Source organism: Symphalangus syndactylus, chromosome 4 (assembly GCF_028878055.3).
Source record: "Symphalangus syndactylus isolate Jambi chromosome 4, NHGRI_mSymSyn1-v2.1_pri, whole genome shotgun sequence".
NCBI lineage: Eukaryota > Metazoa > Chordata > Mammalia > Primates > Hylobatidae > Symphalangus > Symphalangus syndactylus.
In genome coordinates, this window is record NC_072426.2 from 40,292,344 (window position 1) to 40,314,686 (window position 22,343).

General features: G+C 36.8%; 1 protein-coding gene across 5 annotated transcripts in view; it reads right to left on the reverse strand.

Annotated features, from left to right (window-relative positions):
- Window positions 1-22,343, reverse strand: part of CTNNA3 (catenin alpha 3) — a 1,903,490-nt gene that overhangs the window by 78,173 nt on the left and 1,802,974 nt on the right. The gene's annotated exons all lie outside the window — the stretch shown is intronic.

A 22,343-nucleotide genomic window follows, 5' to 3' on the forward strand; every position in this document is an offset into this window, starting at 1 on the left:
ATGGTCTCGATTTATTGACCTCGTGATCCACCCGCCTCGGCCTCCCAAAGTACTGGGATTACAGGCGTGAGCCGCCATGCCCGGCCGGCTGTTGGTTTTAATATTTTGATTTTGAAAAGAGCACAATTAGACTCCAGTATTAATTTTTTTTTAATGCCAGCCTATCGTGTTAAGTCAAGAAATACTGCAGAGAAGATGAAGACCTTGTTGATCTTCATTCCCAGGTGTTTATTATAGTAAAACTCAGCCTAGAGATACCCTTCATAGACCTAGATACCTCAAGGCAAAGGTATTTTCCTGATTTTAGAGAGAATCATAATATTTTGGATATTGTATGTATCTAATGATTTATTTTTTATCAGCAGGCCTAGTTTTAGTATTTCACATTTTTTCTGTTGCTATATTTTAGTTACTTTAAAAAAATTTATTGATGGTAAAATTCATTTTTATGGGGTACATGTATTATTTTGTTATTTGTACATGCATAGAATGTGTAATGATTAAGTAATGGTATTTAGGGTATCTGTCACATCAGTCAAGTATTATTTGTATTTGTTGAAAATATTTGAAGTCTTCTAGCTATTTTGAAATATTCAATACATTGTTTTTAACTATAGTCATCCTACTCTACTATTGAACATTTGAATTGTTCTTTCTAACTGTATGTTTGCTCCCATTAACCAACCTCTCTTATCCCCCCAGTCCCCAACAAACACCATGCCAAGCCTCAGATAACTATGATTTTACTTTCCACCTCCATGAGAGCAATGTTTTTAGCTCTCACATATGGAGGAGAAAGTGATATTTGTCTAACTTATTTCACTTAGCATAATGTCCTCCAGGCTCATCCATGTTGTTATAAATGTTAGGATTTAATTCTTTTTTATGGCTGAGTGTTTCATTGCATGTGTGTGTGTGTGTGTGTGTGTGTATATATATATATATGTATATATATATATATACACACGCCATATTTTATTTATCCATTTATCCAACACTTAGGTTGATTTCACATCTTTGCTATTGTGAATAATACTACAATAAAAATAGGGGTGCAGGTATCCTTTTGATACGCTGATTTCCTTTTCTTTGGATAAATACTTAGGGGTGATATTGCTAGATCATACATTAGTACTACTTTTAATTTTTTGAGAAATATCCATATTGTTTTCCATAATGGCTGTACTAGTATACATTCCCATCAACAGTGCGTAAGAGTTCCCTTTTCAACATACCTTTGCCAGTATCTGGGTTTTCTTTTTTTCCTTTTAATAATAAAGTCATTCTAACTGGGGTAAAATGATACCTTATTGTAGTTTTGGTTTGAGTTTTCAAGCTAATTAGTGATGTTGAGCATGTTTTCATATACCTATTGGTTATTTGTCTTCTTTCGAGAAATGCCTGTTCATGTCCTTTGCCCGCTTTTTGATGGGATTATTATTATTTTCTCCTGTTGAGTTGTTTTAGTTCCATGTATTCTCTGAACTTTAGGCCCTTATTAGAGAAATAGTTTGCAAATATTTTTAAATATTAAATATTTAAATAATTTAAATATTAAATATTTTCTACTATTTAATAGGCTCTTTACTCTGTTGATTATTTCTTGTGATGTGCAGAAGCTTTTTAGTTTAATATAGTCCCATTTGCCTATTTTTATCTTGCCTGTGCTTTTGAAGTCATAGCCATAAAATCTTCATCTACATCAATGTCCTGAAGCATTTCCCCAACGTTTTCTTCAAGTAGTTTTATAATTTTGGATCTTACATTTAGGTTTTAGCTGATCTTGATTTGATTTTTGTATATGGTGAGAGATAGGTGGCTAGTTTCATTCTTCTGAGTATGATTATCCTGTTTTCCTAGCACCATTTATTGAAGAGCCATCCTTTCCCCAGTGTCTGTTCTTCCCACCTTCGTTGAAAACCAGTTGGTTATAAACGTGTGGATTTATTTCTGTGTTCTTTATTCCATTCCATTGGTTCATGTGTCTATTCTTATGCTCATACAATGCTTTTTTGGTTACTATAGCCTTATAATATGTTTTGAAGCCAGGTAGTATGATGTGTTATGTCCTTTTTCCTGTTCTTTTCCTCAGTATTGCTTTGGCTGTTTGGGGACTTTTGTGGTTCTATTAATATGTAACATTTAGGATTGTTTCTTCTGTTTCTGTGGAGAATGTCATTGATATTTTGATATAATTCCACTGAAAATGTAGATTTCTTTCGGTATTATGGATATTTTGACAATATTAATTCTTCTGATCTATGGGCATGAGATATATTTTTTTATTTTTTGTGTCTTGTTCAATTTCTTCCAACAGTGTTTTAGAGTTTTGTTTGTAGAGGTCGTTCCTTGTTTGGTTAAAATTATTCCTAGGCTTTTTTTTTTTTTTTTTTTTTGTAGCTATTTTAAATGGGATTGCCTCTTGATTTCTTTTGCACATTGTTCAGACTGATGTATAAAATGCTATTGATTTTTGTATGTTGATTTAGTATTCTGCAACTTTCTTTAATTTTTCAAATCTAAGAGTGTTTTGGTGGAGTCTTTAGGTTTTTCTCAATATAATTTCGTTGCAAAGAAGGACAATTTGGTCTCCCCTTTTCCAATTTGGATGCCTTTTCTTTCTTTTTCCTGATTGCTCTGGCTGATAACCTTCAGTACTAGAATCCTGAAGGGGAGTTATAAAAGTGGGCATCCTCATCTTGTTCCAGATCTTGATAGTAAGGCTTTCAGCTTTGCTCCAATCAGTATGATGTTAGCTGTGAGTTTGTAATATGTGGCCTTTATTATATTGGGATATGTTCCTTCTAAATCTACTTTCTTGAGAGTTTTCATCATGAAAAGATCTTGAATTTTATCAGATGCTTTTACTGAGCTTATTGAGATGATCACATTTTTAAATCTTTCATTCTTTTGATATGATGTATCACGTTTATTGATTTGTGTATGTTGAATCATCCTTGCATCCCAAGGATAAATCCCACTTGATTAACATGTGTTATCTTTTTGGTGTGCTGTTTGATTCATTTTGCTAGTATTTTGTTGAGGGTTTTTGTGTCTTGTTCATCATGGATATTGACTTGTAGTTTTCTTTCTTTCTTGTGTTCTTCTCTGGTTTTGGTATGAGGGTAATGCTGCCTCATAAAATGAAATAGGGAGAATTCCCTCCTCTTCAGTTTTGTGGAATGGCTTGAGGAAAATCAATGTTAGTTATTCTTTGTAACTTTGGTAGAATTCAGCAATAAAGGATCTAATTCTGGGCTTCTCTTTTTCGGGAGTCTTTTTGTTACTGATTCAATCTACTATGCATTATTGTTCTGTTCAGATTTTCTATTTCTTCCACACTTGATCTTGGTAGGTTTTGTGATTCCAGGAATTTGTTCATTTCCCCTATGTTTTCCAGTTTGTAAATGTTAACTGTTAATAATAGTGTCTGATGATCTTTTGTATTTCTGTGATGTCAATTGTAATGCCTCCTTTTACATTCATAATTTTGTTTATTTGGGTATTCTCTCTTTTCTTGGTTAGTCTTGCTAGCAGGTTATTTAATTTTTTTATCTTTTCACAAAACCAACTTGTTGCTTTGTTGATCTTTCGTATTTTTTTAGTCTCTGTATCATTTAGTTCTGCTCTGATCTTTATTACTTCTTTTCTTCTACTAATTCTGAATTTAGCTTGTTCTTGCTTTTCTAATTCCTTGATGTGCATCATTAGATTATTTATTTGAAAACTTTCTACTTTTTTATTGTAGGAATTTATTGCTATGAACTTCCCTCTTAGCACTGCTTTTGCTCTATCCTATAGGTTTTGGTATCTTGTGTTTTTATTTTCTTTTTCAGAAACTTGTTTGATTTCCTACTTAATTTCTTCATTGACTTGATGCTTGTCTAGGAGATTGTTGTTTAATTTCTATGTGTTTGTACAGCTTCCAAAATTCCTCTTTTTATTTATGTCTAGTTTTATTTGATTGTGGCATAAGAGGATACTTGGTATGCTATTAACTTTTAAAAAATTTGTTAAGATTTGTTTTGTTGCCTGACATATGGTCAATCCTACGAATGTCTATATGCTTATGGGAAAAATGTATATTCTACAACTGTTCAATAAAGTGTTGTGTAGATTGGCCTCTTAGGCCAATGTGGTCTAAAATGCAGTTTAAATACAATGTTTCTTTTTAAATTTTCTGTCTAGATGATCTTTCTAATGCTAAGAGTTGAGGGTTGAAGTCTCCAACTGTTATTGCATTGGAGTACATCTCTCCCTTTTGATGTAATAATATTTGCTTCATATATCTGGATGGTTTCATATTGGGTGCTTATGTATTTATAATTTTTATATTCTCTTGCTGGATTCGTCCTTTTATCTTTAATATAATGACCTTCATTGTCTCTTTTTTACTGTTTTTGACTTAAATATGTTTTATCAGATATAAATAGAGATACTTATGCTCACTTTTGGTTTCTGTTTGCACAAAATATCTTTTTCAATCCTTTACTTTCATTCTATATGTCTTTACAAGTGAAGTGAGTTTCTTGGAGGCAGTAGATAGTTGGGTCATGTGGTCCTTGTTTTTGGTTTTGGTTTTTGTTTTCAAATCCATTCAGCCAGTCTCTATCTTTTTTTTTTTTTTTTTTAGATGGAGTCTTGCTCTGTCACCCAGGCTGCAGTGCAGTGGCACAATCTCGGCTCACTGCAACCTCTACTTCCTGCATTCAACCTATTCTCCCGCCTCAGCCTCCTGAGTAGCTGGGATTACAGGCATGTGCCACCATGCCTGGTTAATTTTTGTATTTTTAGTAGAGACAGGGTTTCACCATGTTGGCCAGGCTGGTCTTGAACTCCTGACCTCATGATCTGCCCGCCTTAGCCTCCCAAAGTGCTGAGATTAAAGGTCTGAGTCACCACGCCATATCTTTTAAGAGCAAAATTTAATCCATTTACCTTCAAGGTTATTATTTATGTGTGAGGACTTATTTCTGTCATTTTGTGAATTGTTTTCTGGATATTTTGTGTATACTTTGTTCCTTTCTTTCTTATTGTTTATCATTATGGTTTGGTGTTTTTCTGTAGTTGTACCATTTGAGTAGTTTCTACATTTGTATGTTTACTAGTAAGTTTTATACTTTCCTGTGTTTTCATGATAATAGATATCATCTTTGCACTTTCAGATATAAGAACCCTTTAAAGGAGTCATGAAAAGAAAGGAAAGTAATAAATTTCCTCAGTTTTTGCTTGTCTGGGAAAGAGTTTATTTCTTTTTTATAACTGAGGGATCAATTTTGCTGGGTATAGTGTTCTTGACTGACATTTTTTTTTTTTGGTTTTTCTCCTCCCAGCTCTCTGAATATATCATCTCGTTCTCTCCTGATCTGTAATTTTTCTGCTGAAAAATCTGCTGTTAGTTTTAATAAGGTTTCCTTAATATTTGACTTAACATCATACTCTTCCTGTGTTTAGAAATCCTTTCTTTGTATTTGACTTTCAACAATTTAACTATAACTTGCCTTTAACAAGACCTTTTTGAGTTGAATCTATTTGGGGCTCTTTAAGCTTTCTGAATCTGGATGTTCACATCCCTCCTAAGACTTTTAAGTTTCCAGGCATCATTTTACTAAATAGATTTTCTATGGCTTTGGACTTCTCTTCAACTTCTGGAATACCCAGAATTTGAAACTTTGGTTACTTTATGGAGCCCCATATGTTACACAGATTTGTACAATCTTTTTTAAAAATTATTTATTCTATTTTGTCTGACCAAGTTATTTAAAAAATTCTTTATTCCTGCTATAAAATTATTTCTTGTGCATAATAAAATCTGTTGTTGAAGCTCTCACATGAATTTTGTATTTCATTCATTGAATTCTTAGTTCCAGAATTTTTGTTTCTTTTTTATGATACTTATCACATTGGTAAATTTCCCATTATGCTCTGAATTGTGTTTTCTGATGTTTTTGCATTCTTTATCTGTGTTCTATTATATCTCACTGAGCTTCTTTAATATTATTACTCTGAACTCTTTTTTCATCATTTCATTAATTTCTTTTTTATTGTAATATCTTGCTGGACAATTGTTATGTTTCTTTAGATGTGGCATATTTCCTTGACATTTAATGTTTCTTTTGTCCTTTCATTGATATCTTTGCATATGGTGTAAGTCGCTTCTTTATTTTTTTGGATTGGCTTTTGTAGGGGAAGGTCCTGAAGATCTATCTGTAGTGTTGGTTTCATAGGACACTTTAGCTTTGATTCTGGGTGCATGCAGTAATATAGCCTCCATGTGATTCATTTGTCTGTAAATAGCCTCAGTGGTGTCTGTGATTTCCTCTGTCACTTAGGCTGTGGCTGTTAGTGCAGGCTGTGGTAAGGCTTTGTAGGGGATGAGAACTGCAGGTGGGTTGGTCCTCAGCCCTCAGTGGTGGGCCAAGCATGCCTGTCCTTGGGCCCACAGGCAGCATGCATGGGCACTGATGTAATTAGGTCTAAGAAGGCTAGTTCTTGGACCTCCGGGTGGCTTTCTTGGGTTCTGGCAGTGGCAGTGTTGGGCCATGTGGTTCATTAAGTTCCTGGGTAGCATGCATGGCATGAGCAATGGCCATATCTGTGACAGGACAACCCCATGGGCTCACAGATGAAACATGTTTCTGTTAGTGGTGGCTGTGATGAGCTGGGTGGGCCTGCCCTTAGGCCCCTGAAATACTTGCACTGATACCAGTGGTAGTGGGTGGGGCAAGATGATCCCCAGGTCCCTAGACAATGTGCCCAGGCATGGGGGACGTTGCCAGGCCAGACAAGCCTGTCATTAGGCCCCCTCCATTGTGCACACAGGTATAGGATGCGATCGGCAGGCCAGAGTGAAACCTAGGCTCCCCTGGTAAAGTACTGGATGGTGGCAGCAATGGCAGCAATGAGCAGGGAGAATCCATCCTCAAGGCACGTGCAAGTACACTGTGAGCCTGTTTCTGGGAATTGGGGTTATTTTCAGTGACAGCAGCCGCAGCCAGTTGACTCTCAGGCTCTTGGAAGTATATGCTTCAGTGTCCAGAATTGGCAGAAGCAGCAGCCGTGGGGAGAGCCAGTCTTCAGAACATGTGCAAGTTGAGGATTGCTGAGGAGGCAGAGTTGCTATCAGTGGGAGCAGCCCCAGGCAGGCAAGTTTCAAGTTCTGGGGAGCACATGCTTTGGCTCCCTTTGTCCCAGGGGCACCTTGCTTTGCCTGCTACACCACCCATAACCTGGGGTGCAAGGTGCTGTGTGTTCTATAGTGCTGAGGACCCTGCTGTTCTGCTGAGTCTAATCACTCTCATGCCACTGCAGTCCTATAAGGGATGTAGGGAGATGTCAGTGGCGTTCTAGGGATGTAGGAATGCAGGGGCTGCTGGGCCCCAGGGAGAGATGCAGTCTGGTTTGGGCCACATTCTCAAAATGACACTGTGCTGCAACTGCTTAGGACTCAGGGTGTGTATGGGACCCAGCATAAGCTACCTATCTGGAGCGATGCCATCACATGCTATCCAGGCTGCTCCCTGTGGCAGCCTTATGGTCTGCAGGGGTGAAGGAATTCTCCAGTGACCAGGGTTGCAGGAGCCCATGATGGAAATGTGGACTGCTGGGGCATTTACCATTTTCCCACACTGGGGTGACTCTCCAAGCTCCCAGGTGATCCTGACCAAGCTGGCTGCCTTGCTTCCCTGTTGTTTTTCTTGCCTCAGGTGTTTCCTGACACTCCTCTGTTGAATTCCAGTGTTCTGTCTTAGATGCTGTATTCAAAGTATGATTATGTACTTGCTATTTTAGTTTTTCTTTGTGGAGGAGGCAATTACTGAATGCCTCTAGTCAGCCATCTTGGAGCTCCTGTTTCAATATTTATTTTTTTAATCTGTTTTTACAGTCTTTCCATTAATTGTGTTTTGTTTTTATCCCATTATCTATTCTCCACAAGTGATTCAAACATGGAAAGTCCAAGCCTAAGAAACGTGTAATCTAAGGCCTTCTACATGGAAACATGAATTAAATTTATCTTCTTGTTTGTCTCATAGTGGTTCTCCCACTTTGAAAGAGGAGTTACCCCAAGACTTACCTAAGTAAATCCATTAATTCTAGCATCACTTAAAAGGAAAATATTGACAGTATTGCTGAGACGAGTGAAAAAAAAATCCAGAAAAGAATGAATTAGGCCTGAGGACAATTAATAAGAAGTACTGAAATGACATAATATCTGTTCATCTAAAATAATCCAGCCAAATTTTGGTGAAATATAAAATCTGGTGCTGCACACTGGTCAATCGGTATATACATCTTGGGTTAGCCAACAGAATACTACAGCTGGAGGTGGAGAGTGGTGGCCTGGGTCCCTTTACATGATCTTACCCCTCCCACCCTTTGATCTGATCTTGTTTGCTCATTACTAAGTTATGCCACTTAAACATCATGATTTAAGCATGACAGAAAGAAAGAAATTGTCCTATAGGAAAAGGATGGGAAGTCTAAACTCAGAGTACCGGAAAGTCAATGAGGCCTACAAGAATACCATTCATGTATTCTTCCTTACATGGTTTATTTTTGTCCCTCTCAGTTCTCCCTGAATCTGTTTACTTGCTGTTAAGTAAAAGAAAAACGTCCGGGAGCAGTGGCTCATGCCTGTAATCCCAGCCGTTATGGGTGGATCACCTGAGGTCGGGAGTTCAAGACCAGCCTGAGCAACATGGAGAAACCCGATCTGTACTAAAAATACAAAATTAGCTGGGCATGTGGTACATGCCAGTAATCCCAGCTACCCAGGAAGCTGAGGCAGGAGAATCGCTTGAACTCGGGAGGCAGAGGTTGTGGTGAGCCGAGATCATGTATTGTACTCCTGCCTGGGCAACAAGAGTGAAACTCTGTCTCAAAAAAAAAAAAAAAAAAAAAAAAAAAAAAAAAAAAAAAAAGAACTATATCATAATAGTTGAGTATAATATAAAGCTGGAGTCATGTTATCTTGATTCCTAATGCCACAGAACAAAAGTTGTGTTGATTTCAGGATTCTGCAAGGTAGGAAAAAAGCAAGAAGTGTGCTTTTAATTTTTGGAGAAATTTTCCATTTGTTTCCTGAGTGAGTGACCATTTTGATACAAGAACAGCATTTCTATGAGAAAAATGCATACTGTTTTTGACACATTACTGTGAAAGGGAGCTAAACACCTATATAATTGGATCCTTTCACCAAGAGCTCCTTTCTTTAAAGATGTACAGCTGGACTGAAATATGATAAGGGGACATTTTTCTATCTTCCCTTTTTTGAAAAAAATAAATGAACGATTATCTGAATGAATGTAGCTGTTCCATTCATTTAAAACCACTTCTCTCCATATTTCCTAACTCTCTACTGAGTCTTACCACACTGAATTTCAGGGTTTTAATTATTAGATTTCTGTTCCTTGTCCCAGCAGAGAATAGGGCCCTGAAGAAACAGCTCACTAAAGCAATTGTTTTGATGCTTCAAAGGAAAGAGGGATAATGAGGAGGGGAAAAAGGAGTAAACTAGTTAGAGTGAGAAAAGAAAAATTCTGAAATGCCAAAATACAGTTGCTTAAGAAAAGACAGGGAGTGAAAACAATCTTGGTGCATGTCTTATTTATGCCTTGAGCTGACCTTGAGAATAGACACCCTAATATTAAATCCAATAAGATGTGTTATTAGAAGAAAGTCTTTGTTCACTAAGAAGAATAGCACTAAGTAGTGATAAAAGACAGAGGAGATTCATGCAAAGCTAAATGATCAAACAACTCTATACCTGAAAACCTGAACCTAAAATACTTGTGCCCTGTAAGCCAAAAAAGGCCCTTTCATTGCCCTTTTTCCCATGGTGCTTCTCAAAATCATTATTAGCAAGTTTCCCTGTAAAAATGAAACAGCACGTCTAACACAATGAAAACCTGGTCTCATAGATGGTTATCATCACACGTTTTCTCTGAATCTGCTGACAAAGGTTGCTTTGTAATAAAAAAAAAAATCAATATTAATCATTACAATATTTGAGTTGCTCTTATCAAATTTACTTTACACATCAGGCAGGACTAGATGTTATGTACATGGTTATGTTCAAGAAAGGCATTGCATTTCATTATTTCAATGCATCTCTGGAGAAAGTTAAACTTAAATAAAGTTGTCTAAGCTCCTGAAAGGCAATGCATCAATTTTCAAGGTCTTAAACAATGGACAAAGATTGTTTCTAAGGAGAGCAGCTAAGACTCTCATCTTTTAAATGATAGACAGTGTTATATCTATAGAGCAGCTAAAGTATCCTTCCCCTCAAAATACTGTTTCCCTGTTTAAAAACCCTGGACTGATGAAAGGGAAATTACCTCTAGTTTTAAATGCACACCTTGTTAGGAGACCACTATCTTAAGCACATGTAGAACCTAAAAGTAATGATAATACACTATGCCAAACCACAATTATTCTCTTCCTCATGTTTTTAATTAAATGTATTGCCTGGCAAGCTTCCTACTGAATGCCAAACAAAATACACATTTTACAAATGAGTCTACATCATGCCAAACTTCGAGAGGATTCTACAATTACTGAAACTATGATAAATTTTTAAAATTCTCAGCCTGAAATGTACTATGTAATGAAGGCTTTTTAAATTGGGAAATATATTCAAAGGTTGTTTGCTGCCTTCATTTCCATAATGGGTTCTTGGGATCTCCTGTCAGCCAATAGCATCTTAAATTATTGCACTGGATCCTACAGAAACAGACCTAGAGTAGAAAGGGTTAGAGATCGAAAATATGTATACATATGTAACAAACCTACACATTGTGCACATGTACCCTAAAACTTAAAGTATAATAATAATAAAATAAAATAAAATAAAATGCTGCAACTCTCCTATCAATAAACAGTCTTCTCAAAATCAAAAAAAAAAAAGAAAGAAATCAGAGGCCAGAAGTCTTTAATAAACAGTAGTTACGATAATAATCAAAAAACAAGAAGCAGATCAAGCTCTGAAGTAGAGGGCCTGCCACATGCAACTAGCTGAGGTAGTGCATATGTTAATTAGCCATTCCATTTTTATACATACTTCAAAACATCATCTTGTACACAATAAATATATACATTTTGTCAATTAAAGTAAAATGTAATAAAGATAATTTTAAAACATTATGGGTTAGAAAGTCTAATGAAAAAGGCTACAATTGTTTTGTACCCAGTGATGGTAATACCATGGACATTTTATTCAGATAAGTGAAAGGAATATCTTTGAAAATTTATTGGATTGGCATAAACCTGCCAGCCATTTCTGACACTGCCCCATCCTTGACTCTCTTCCCTATCCCTGACCTCATCTCATTTCTGGCATTCATCTCCTTCCTCCTTTCTCTTTTGATTAAAACGAGAAATAAGAAGATGGTACAGGTGATTAGAAACAGGTCAATTAACTAGGGCTATGGTTTAAAAACAAAAAATACCAAATGTTTTCATAGAGTTATTTTGTCTTTTTAGGGACAGTGAATATCTATGACATGATTTGGTAGTTTCTGCTATTGTGTGAAAACAAAACAGAAAGTTTAATTATATTATTTACATTTTTATTCCCTAAATCTTTGAAAACATAATAGTATTAAAGATCAAAAACTTCCTCCTTAATGCTTTTTTAATTTGATGTTTATATAGAATAAGTCCCATAACATAGCGGTTGACTTCATAGATGAAAACAATAGTAGCATATATTTTCTTCTGTAATTAAGAGTGAGCACATTTAGCATTTTCTGTTTGCCAGACACTATGCTATACACACACTAGTTTTATCAGTATAATCTTAAGTTTATAGTTACTCTTGCGCTTGTTTTGCAGATGAGCAAACTGACAAACAGACAAGTTAAACATAGCTTGACCAAGTTTCACAGGTAGTAAATATGGGAGATGGGATTTGAACTCAGGGAACATGGCTACAGAGTCCACTTTTAACAACTATGCTATGTTGCCTCCCATAAAACATATTGAGTTCAAAATTAAAATATTAGAAGATCACCTTAGCCATTGATGGGCATTACCATGAATGCAACAGATTGAAGACCAGGGTTAAATATAGGTGATGGGTAGTTGGGAGGTCCACCAAGAGTGACTTTGTCACACATAGTAGCCTCAAGGAATACAGCCTAAATCTCTGTCCCAGTAAAATAAAAAAATATATACATACTACTTTGCATAGATTTCGGGGGTCATGACAAGAGATTGAAATGGCCCCAGTAGCCTACCAGGACTGGGGTTTCTTTCTTGAGATATTATTACTTCTTTCTGTCTCTTATTCCCATTACCCTTCCTCCCTCTCTCCTTCTCCCTGGGTTCTGAACACTACACTCAAATTCAGCCATTCCTTGTGCCATGCTACATGGGAGATTGCACTTTGACTTTTTTTTATAATATAACAAATGGAACTTTTATCTGAGAGTCTTAGCTTTAAACACAATCATTTTATTTCTAACATTCAAATTTAGTGCTGCGATAAAGTAGATTGAAATGAATACAGACTTGAAAAATAAATGTTGTCTGCATCCCAGGACTGCCACTGATTAGCCATGTAGTCTTCAGTAGTTGACTTTGCTGATCTAAGCTTATTTTCTCTTCATTAAAATAAAATTGTGGCATTTGTCACATGGTAAAGAATAGAAAATCAAATGTTTTACACAACATTTGACACACAGTAGATGTTCATTGAATGTCATTTTTTCTTTCCTTCTCCCTTTACAAATAATTATATTTTATAAAAAATCTACCTTTTCATTTTATTTACTTATTTTTTACTGTTCTTAAGGTGCATCAGCACCTTTTCACTTTTTTTAAATTCCAAAATTACAGTACTTGCCAGATAACATCAACTGAATGGATTATATTGAGTTCCTTCTTGCAGCTGCTGACAGTAGTACTTTGCAGAGCCTTGTCCATATATTCTTTTACTAAGAAAAAAGGAATATAAAATATATACACACATAAACTCTCTCTGTGTGTAGTTGTTATCGTTTAAAGTTGTTATTTAACTCCTAATACAGAATTTATTTATTCTTAGTGACAGATGTTTTTGGTAGTATAACTTCCTAGGATTAAATAAATTAGCTCTACAAGAATAATTCTGTATTAGATAAAAAAGAAAAAAAGCAATTATCATGGAAGCAACCAAAAATGATAAGTTGAAAAGAGATAGACTCAAGCAAGGACATGCTGTTCTTCTACTATTCAAACATGAAACTTTAATTAGGCAAATTTCTCCCTCTGGGTGTTACTTTCTCTTGTAAAGTGTCATTCCAAAGTTTTGAGGACCCTGTGAAAATCCTCGGAAAATCAGCTAATGAATACTCAGCTAGCAATCATCTTGAGTAATTAGTATCCTGAAGAACTTTTGGGATTCAAGTCTGAAAAAGGAATTGCTCCATGACAGAGGGAAAATGTTTGTCTGACATTTTATATATTTGTCTCCTTTCTATTCCTCTTGTTCCATATTATTCAGAGTAGCCTAACTGCTATTATAATATCAAAATGTCTTAGTAGCTTAACACAATAAAGTTCATTCCACTCTCACATCATAGTCCAGGCGAATTGTGGGTGGTGGGCTATGTACCACATAGTTGTTCAAGGACCTAGGTACCTTCTATCTACAAGATATCCTGTCCCCTAAGGCTGCAGAACCCTCTGCACAAGTCACTGCATCCAGATATCCAACAACAGAAAGGAATGAGAATAGATCTCACAGGAGACTTCTGGGGTCAGGATAGAAATTGACACACATCACTCCCACCCATATTCTAGAACTGAGATACAAAGGCTCATATAACTGCAAAGAAAGCTGGGAAATGTATTTTATTTGGTCCAGGAAAGACAAGAAAACAGGGTTTTGTGGACTCACAGCATTGCCTTTGCACATGATCCCAGGGGTGCTAAAATCCTATATTTTATTTATTTTAATTTCAGCAACAAAAGGCTGTGTTCCTTGTGAAAGGAAATTTTGAATGTCATCAAGTAGATGGGAAAAACTGAGAAAGAACTGAGGCGCTTCACTAATACAGACGTAATTACATGACATATACTCTGCCTGGACACAAGACCAATTTTATTTCTTATTTTGAAATTGTCACCATCTAGATGATCTATTATTAAAAACAAAAATTACACGAATTCTACTTTGTGCATAATAATAGTGTTTCATATTCAGTGTTGCATTTGCTTATGAAACAAGGATAGAGTGTATTTCCAAGATATTTTAGGAGATCAATCTGGGAAAATACTTTATTACTGATGCTGTTGCTGCTGCTGTTGGTGGTGGTGGTGGTGGTGGTGGTGTGTATGTGTATGTGGAGAGAGAGAGAGAGAAGAAATTCCCTTCCTCAAATTCACTACTACTTTTCTAAAGAAATCCTAGGCATAATTTTTTTTCTGTTCTTCAGTCCTCAAATACCCCAATTTACTCTTTACCTGTTAGTGTTGTAACAAATCCTAGACAGATTATGGAATTCATAGAATAATTTCATGGAGGGGGAAAAAAACCCACAAAAACCCACGAAATCCATAGGTGAAATCAAAGGTAGAATTAGAATGAATAATTTCTTTGGCAAAGTTTGTTTTTTGTTATACTGTGGGCAAAATAGAGATCAGTAAACCAAATAATTTTGATTTTTGTTTTTAGTAAAACAGACTATTTTCTCCAGGACTTTATAAGTCTGAAGATTTAATTTTTTGTGTGTGATTTTGTACTGAAAACATACATAATAACAAACATTATTGTGTTATTATGTGCTTACAATGTTCCAGGCACTGTTGCAATTGCTTACTTTTCTAACTCACTTCTCACACCCAGCACTGCTGCATAGAACTGCACACCTTTTGCACTACACACATTTAAGGGCAGCCATTCACAGCATGGATATGCCCATAATTGTGCACATCACATCATATGCTGCTTTGCATGCCCACTCTGCTCCTAAAATCTATTATCTTTGTCCTATAAACAAGAAAACAGAATTTTAGACACTCAACATTTCTTAACTTTTCTCCAACATACAAGAATACAGGTCAGTTTCAATTGAATAGCAAGGAGTTTAAATCCATGTTTTCAGAGCCAATTAAAAATAAATCATGCAGTGAAAGCATCATCATAGGTTTTATGTCAGTATGCATCTTAAAGCACTGAAATTCGACGGGTACCTCAGAATCAGTGGAATGTTTTATATATTGCAAAGAAATATACAGAAACAAAGATATTCCCAGCTGTTGTTCTAAATGGGTCTGATTAAAACATTATTCTCTGTCTACCTGGACCAATCCCAAGGATTATAAAATAAATAGCCCTTTCTTTGGTTGAATTTCTTTCATCAGAAATCTGGCATGTATCTTTTTCTTTTCCTTTTTTTCCCATCTACTTGTGTCTGAAAAGAGATATATCTAAGCGGGAGAATTACTATGGTTTTTCTCCCCCAGTTGGACTTTTGGTTCCTAGAGATATGTAACCTAGTTGTGGGGGTCCATGATCGACCATCCGATGTTCCCTAGAACCAACAAAAGTAGCCATTAATGTTAACTGAGAAACTTTACCATAGTGAAAATTGTGGTTTCTAGGTAGAAGTTCTTCTAAGGACTTCAGCCTATTTTTTGACTAAGTTTGTTTTCTATAACATCTAAAGAGCACAGCTGTCTACGAAACACTGCCACTCTCCTCTGCTCTTTCTTCCAATGGCAATGAAATTCTTGCAACACCCTAAGGGAAAACTAGAGTTGGTAGTTGAATGCATTTTAATTCTTACAGTTCCCTCTATAACTCATGACTGGCATCACTGCTGTATTACTTGTTCCACTAATTTTTCTTCATGCAATTCTTGCATTACTTTCTTATCGCTGCTGTAACAAATATTAACCAATTTGTTGACAATACACATTTATTATTTTATATTTGTGGAACTGAGAAGTCCAAAGTAAGTTTCACTAGGCTAAAGGGAAGGTTATTAGCAGGGCTGGTTCCTTCTAGAGGCTCTGAGAGGCTAATTCATTCTCTCACCATTTTCAGCTTCTAGATGCTGCCTGTATTCCTTGGCTTGTGGTTTCTTCTTTCATCTCCAAAGGATATCACTAAAATGTATGCTTCTGTTATCCCACTTATGTCCTTCTCCTTTCTGTTCTGTGTTCTTGAAAAGACTCCTATAATATCATTGGACCAATACAGATGATTTACAATAACCTCTCTTCACAGGTTTTGGGAATTTGAAGGTGGACATCGTGGAGAGCCATTATTTAGCCTACATAGTCCTCAAGAGTCACTACCAAGTAGTCAGAATCAGCTCCTATGATGAAGCTATTGATTTTCCCGCATTTAAATCAAATCAGTCAGTTGGGATAAATTGACAGTGTTATGGTGATTATTTCTCTAGATTGCCAGTTATTTTTTAATATGATCGATATTATTCCAACTTCCAGTGAAAGGGTCAGGTTCTTGGTTCTTAATTATTTGCTAGCTGTATGCTCCTTTACTTACAATTCATATCAAAGCGGGGTGGCCTGGAAAAATTTGGAGACCTGAGAGAACCAGAATTACCTGGGAAGACACTTTATGTATCTGGTGCTACTCTCCTTCCCCCATACACTACATATTAAGTTTAACCTGCTTTTTCCCTCTCCTGGTGTTACACATTATATAAATACTCCCTGAAAGCACATAAGGCTCTGGTGTGGGGCAAGAGGAAGAAGGAAACCTCTTCTAGGGTAGATGAGAACTTTTTTTTTTCAAGTGATTATTATATATGCTCATTTCCTCTTTGACACCCATGGACCTTGAAAATCCTAGTACATGTTTTCATAAGACATTCAAATACTATATAAATACTGCATACTTAAAAGCATCACTTAGGGACGACATTATAGTTAAAATTACTTAGTAATCCCCTTTATTGAAACTGTGAGATGTGGGATAAACTTCTCAGTGGTGACTCTCCAGACTCATATGAGTAGTAAGAATGCACAGGGAAAGTCTTTTTTTTTTTTTTTTTTTTGAGAGGGAGTTTTGCTCTGTTGTCCAGGCTGGAGTGCAGTGGCGTGATCTCAGCTCACTGCAAGCTCTGCCTCCCGGGTTCACACCATTCTCCTGCCTCAGCCTCCCAAGTAGCTAGGACTACAGGCGCCCACCACCATGCCTGGCTAATTTTTTTGTATTTTTAGTAGAGACGGGGTTTCACCGTGTTAGCCAGGATAGTCTCGATCTCCTGACCTCGTGATCCCCCTGCCTCGGCCTCCCAAAGTGCTGGGATTACAGGTGTGAGCCACTGCCCCGTGCTGGAAAGCCATTTTTATCTTCCCTCATACATGGGAAAGTTATCCCTGCAATGTCCTCCTCACCAACACCCCCCCACACCCCGCAAACCAAAAGACTAAAAGTCGCTATTCATTGACACCCTCTCTGGACACATGGGAAATCTGTACTCAGCACCAACATTTGAAAATAGGTCCTTTCTTGCCTTCCACACATTACTTCTCTGAGTGTGCACATTAATCAAAGCCAATATACTGTAAATACAACCACACTCTCTGACTGTCGGAGTCCCTCTCTTTCCTGCTGGCAGTGGCCTCAGCATTAATCATGAACATGATTCTTACAGAGCCTGGGCATTTTTTCCAGCTTCGCTTTAAACCACCGTGATATACTGGCTGCCCCTGCTCCTTTCATATCAGACCAAATTTTATAAGCTCAGAAAATAATCGCTTTCAATTTAGGAAAATAATATAATTTAGCCATTATTAGTTAGCATCTGACCTTCTCAAAGCCTACCAACTCACTTCTTATTCTGGTCATGGCATAATATTATTCTAAGGCCCAGATGAAGAAACACACAAAGGTGAAAGAGCCACTAACTTAGTCAAGACCAATCACAGCTAATAGATTCAGTACAGAGTTAATTCAAGGGTCTGCCTTGCCACCAGTCTCAGTCCTCGTTGTTGTTTCTGAGATGACAAGACCTTTGGCATCTGATCTTTGGCATGCCCCCCGGCACCCCCACCATTCTAGTCTAGTATAGCTATAGGTCATTTAATTTTAGGACACTGTAAAGCTTACTATTTTCAATCAGCTTATTCAGACTGAGTATGACTTGAGACATACTGAGTTATGCAGCTAGTTTTCATGTTAATGTGTCATTTTTGCTGCTCTCAATTGATTTACATGCTTTATTGAATTACGATATTGCGCAGTGACCCAAAGTCAATTTTTAAAGGGTGCAATTTAAAAATTTTAAATAATCAGCTCTAGTTCAGACACATACATTATTTAAATTTTTTTTTCTCTCCATCAGACTATTTGATCACTCAGGTATAAAGCCTAGTACCCATTAGTTATTTTTCTTGATTCTCTTCCTCCTCCCACCACCCACCCTTCATGAGGCCTAACATCCCATTATTTATCTATTGCAAAATGATACAACATAATGCCTCTTCAATTAACAAATGTTAAAGCAAAATCACCGTAATACGGTAGTTATTTGGCATCACGTGCAGCCGTGAGTGATCCTCCTTCTCATGTGGATGTGTCCTTGACTTAAAAAAAATTGTGCCTCAGGACAAAATAGACTAACACCATACTTAAATATTTGGACCTGGCTTTATATTAGGTAGCTCCATCTGGAGGGTCTTATATTGGTGTCATTCTGAAAGGAATATAACCAGGCTTTTAGATCCTCCCTCCCTTCCTCCTTCCCTCCCTCCCTCCGTTTCTTCCTCCCTTCCTTCCTCCCTTCCTTTCCTCCTCCCTTCCTCTCTCCCTCCCTTCCTTTTCCTCCTTCCTTCCTCCCTTCCTATCCTCCTTCCTTCCTCCCTCCCTCTCTTCCTTCCTTTCCTCCCTTCTTCCCTTCCTTCCTCCCTCGCTCCCTCCCTTTCTTCCTTCCTTTCCTCCTCCCTCCCTCCCTTCCTTCCTACTTCCCCTCCTTCCTTTCTAGAAGGTGTGCGTGTTGTGGTGCTGCCCCAGCAGTGTGCCTTAAGTCACAGAGCCAGGATATATTAGGCCACAGCATTTTTCTACAAAAGATCTGTTTCATTTAAGGTCTGCCAATTGTCTTTCTGAAAATAGGCCTCAATCTTTTCCCCAAATACTCTTGAAAAGCATCTGATGGCATTTCAGCATATTGAACCGGTCTGAGAAGGCTGCCTTTCTCTACTGCATAGAACTGCTCCCCAAACCCCAGTGTTTCTTTTTTGAAGACAATCATTGAAACATGAGATACTGGGTCTCAATTAATCAGGGTTATTTAGGAAGAAAAGAATAGAAAATGAGAAAACCAACAGCCACGTGACAGGAAGATTACTCTGAATATAATTCAAATCCTTTGCAGCTTTCAGGAGGAAACTCATAGAATATGTTTTGGTGGCTTACACACTGGTGCTGAATAACTTTTTTGCCTCTTAATGGGAAAAAATAGGACATTTTCCCAGAAGACTGAAATCATTAAGACTGTGCCTGTTCCACGGGATCAGTTCCAATAAGTCTAATATGTTTATGCCAGGAGCTGGCATCCGAAAAGCGTCCCTTTTCACATTGAACTTTTGGTCTTAAATGGCAAAACATTCATAGCTGTAGCCAAATAGGTTGCTTTGGGGCTTCCATTTTATTCTCTGTCCAGAATAGAGTCTTTACATGCTTTATCTTCATTCTCTATATGTCTATGTTTCTTTATGTTATATCTGCATTATCATGCTACTAAGTTATGCATAAGACATATACAGAAATATACATTTTAAAGAGATCAAGTAAAGATAAAAGAAACTATTTTAAATATCTTGCTAATGATAATGTCATTTAAAACAATCTCAAGACGCAATATTCCCTCAGGAGAAATTTGTAAATGAGTATTAGAGGATGAATATCTATACTTCAGGCTGGGTGCGGTGGCTCACACCTGTAATCCCAGCACTTTGTGAGGCTGAGGTGGGCGGATCACGAGGTCAGGAGTTCGAGACCAGCCTGACCAACACGGTGAAACCCCATCTCTACTAAAAATACAAAAATTATCCATGTGTGGTGGCATGCACCTATAATCCCAGCTACTCAGGAGGCTGAGGCAGGAGAATCACTTGAACCCTGGAGGCGGAGGTTGCTGTGAGCCAAGATGGTGCCACAGCACTCCAGCCTGGGCGACAGAGTGAGACTCCATCTCAGAAAAAAAAAAAAAAAAAAAAAATTCGGTACTTCATGTAGTCTTCTTGATAACTAATTTTACTGTCCTAGTTCTTTTCAGTTTTGACTGGATAATCACTGATTTTGTTTTGTAATGTTGCTGACAATCATCTCCTTCTAAGATTAAGAGAAGTGTCAATTCTGACATCTTCTTGTTCTGTTTGGGCTTCCCTTTTAATTATCCTTAATCCATAGTTTATTTTATAAAAAATTTAAAACAATGGGTCACACTTAAGGAGGGTTAGTTACAACTAAATAGTATAATGCATAAATCCAGGTATGCATTGACTGTGACAATGTTGAAAGCTACAGAACAAGTGACAGCACCACAAACAACTCTTTAATAAAGCTCTCTTGTCTGGGATATACACTAAAGGAGAGTGTCAGTGCCAACCATACATTAAATCCTGGGAAGGCTACAATGTTTATATTTTAGATAATAAATTTAAAGAAACTTTCCAATATTTTCTTTTCACTCTCCAAAAGAACATCTTATAGCCCCATTTTGAAGACCAATATTTAAAGCCATAACTCCAATGTTATTTTTTCCAGATTATATTTCCTGTTGCCCAAAGCAGGGCAGAAACCTTTGATTTCTCTGAACATGTCTATCATCTTACTCACACCTCTTTTGAGATTGTCACCCCTTTCTACCTTAGGGTTATGTATATAGACATCTTAGTTCTTGAACAAGATTGTAAGCATGTTGAAGGCATGGTCCATGGCTGATTCATGCTTGGTTTTCCCAGAGAATCTGGAGACAGAACAGTAGAGAGACTAGCCATGGTCTTACATATCACAGTTCTTCCAAAAATATACGTGTCAAGAGATGAATTAATCAATTCCTTCATCTGAGTTGCAAATAAGCTTCATGGTTTTGACTTTTATTTTGTATTCTTGGTTCTATTAGGTATTTCCAAACAAAAGATTATGAGAAAGCATGTAGAGAAAAGATGGAAGGAAGAAAAAGGTATTCATATTTTTGAAGGTTCAAAATAAAGGTGACATTCATAATGGATAATCATTTTTGAAACCAAAATAGGCAGTGAATGATTATCCTAAAACATTGTTCATTCTAAAATTGTTAACATGCATCTACTTTCAATGTGATCCTATCATCTACAATGTAGCCTCCTTCCCCTTTGCTAAATTAGTTCCAAATAGAAATAGAAACTATGAATGACCATAAGGACATATTTTTATTGCTCCTCATTTCAGATGCTGGATATTAGAGAAGGAAGTAGTATGTAAGTTAAAGAATAACTAAAAAGCAGTTTATTCCTGTGAGCACAGATGCTGTAGTAAAGACAACAGAAATTATTTTTAGGGGCTTTTTAGACCAACAACAAACTAAAGGTGAAAGAGGGATTCAAATAGAAAACTGGAAAACATTGTTACAAATAATGATAATAATAAAAGATCTAAAGAACAAAAGAACAGCTTATTTTGAAACATAGCTATTATTTTAGAAACATGGAAAATAATAGCTGAAGGGCTGGGAATTGTAGTTTCTACTCTGTCTTCTAAGAGCTCAGTTTGGGCATCTTTTACAGCAACTAGTTTTTCATACACTCAGATGGCTCCCAAGGATCACTGAAGTGAGATGAATGATTTAATTTTCCTTTCAAAGATTATGTTCAGATTATTATGCCATGCACATGATAACTAATTGTAGGGAAAGTGTGTCAGGCCAGCCTTGGTGAAAACTGCAGAGGTTTCAGCTGTGACAAATGTACAAAATGTAAGCAGACAGTCAAGTCATATGCATTGCAAGGCCACCACTATCAGAAGGTGGTCTTCTACTGGAGTTTGGGTCTTGAAAACTGGAATGCATGTCAATCAACTAAGAAGAGATTCTTATGAGGCATAAGCCTATGTTCTTGCTACTTTAGCAATGAATATGTTAATGTCACCCTGTCTCTGGCATTTGTAGTCACCCATTTCCATGGGATGACACCTCATTCTGGCTAATCCTGTATTGATTTGAAACACACCATCCTACCTCATCCCTCACTTAACCTAGTCTATTGCTTTGAAGTGAATGAAGTCTCAATTTAGAGATTTCAGCCTATCTGTGGTCACCATAGATGCCACTCGCCATTTCCCTCCAATGCAATGATTTCTCTCTTGTTGGTTCTACTCCCTTTTCTCTTCCTCCCTCTTGGCC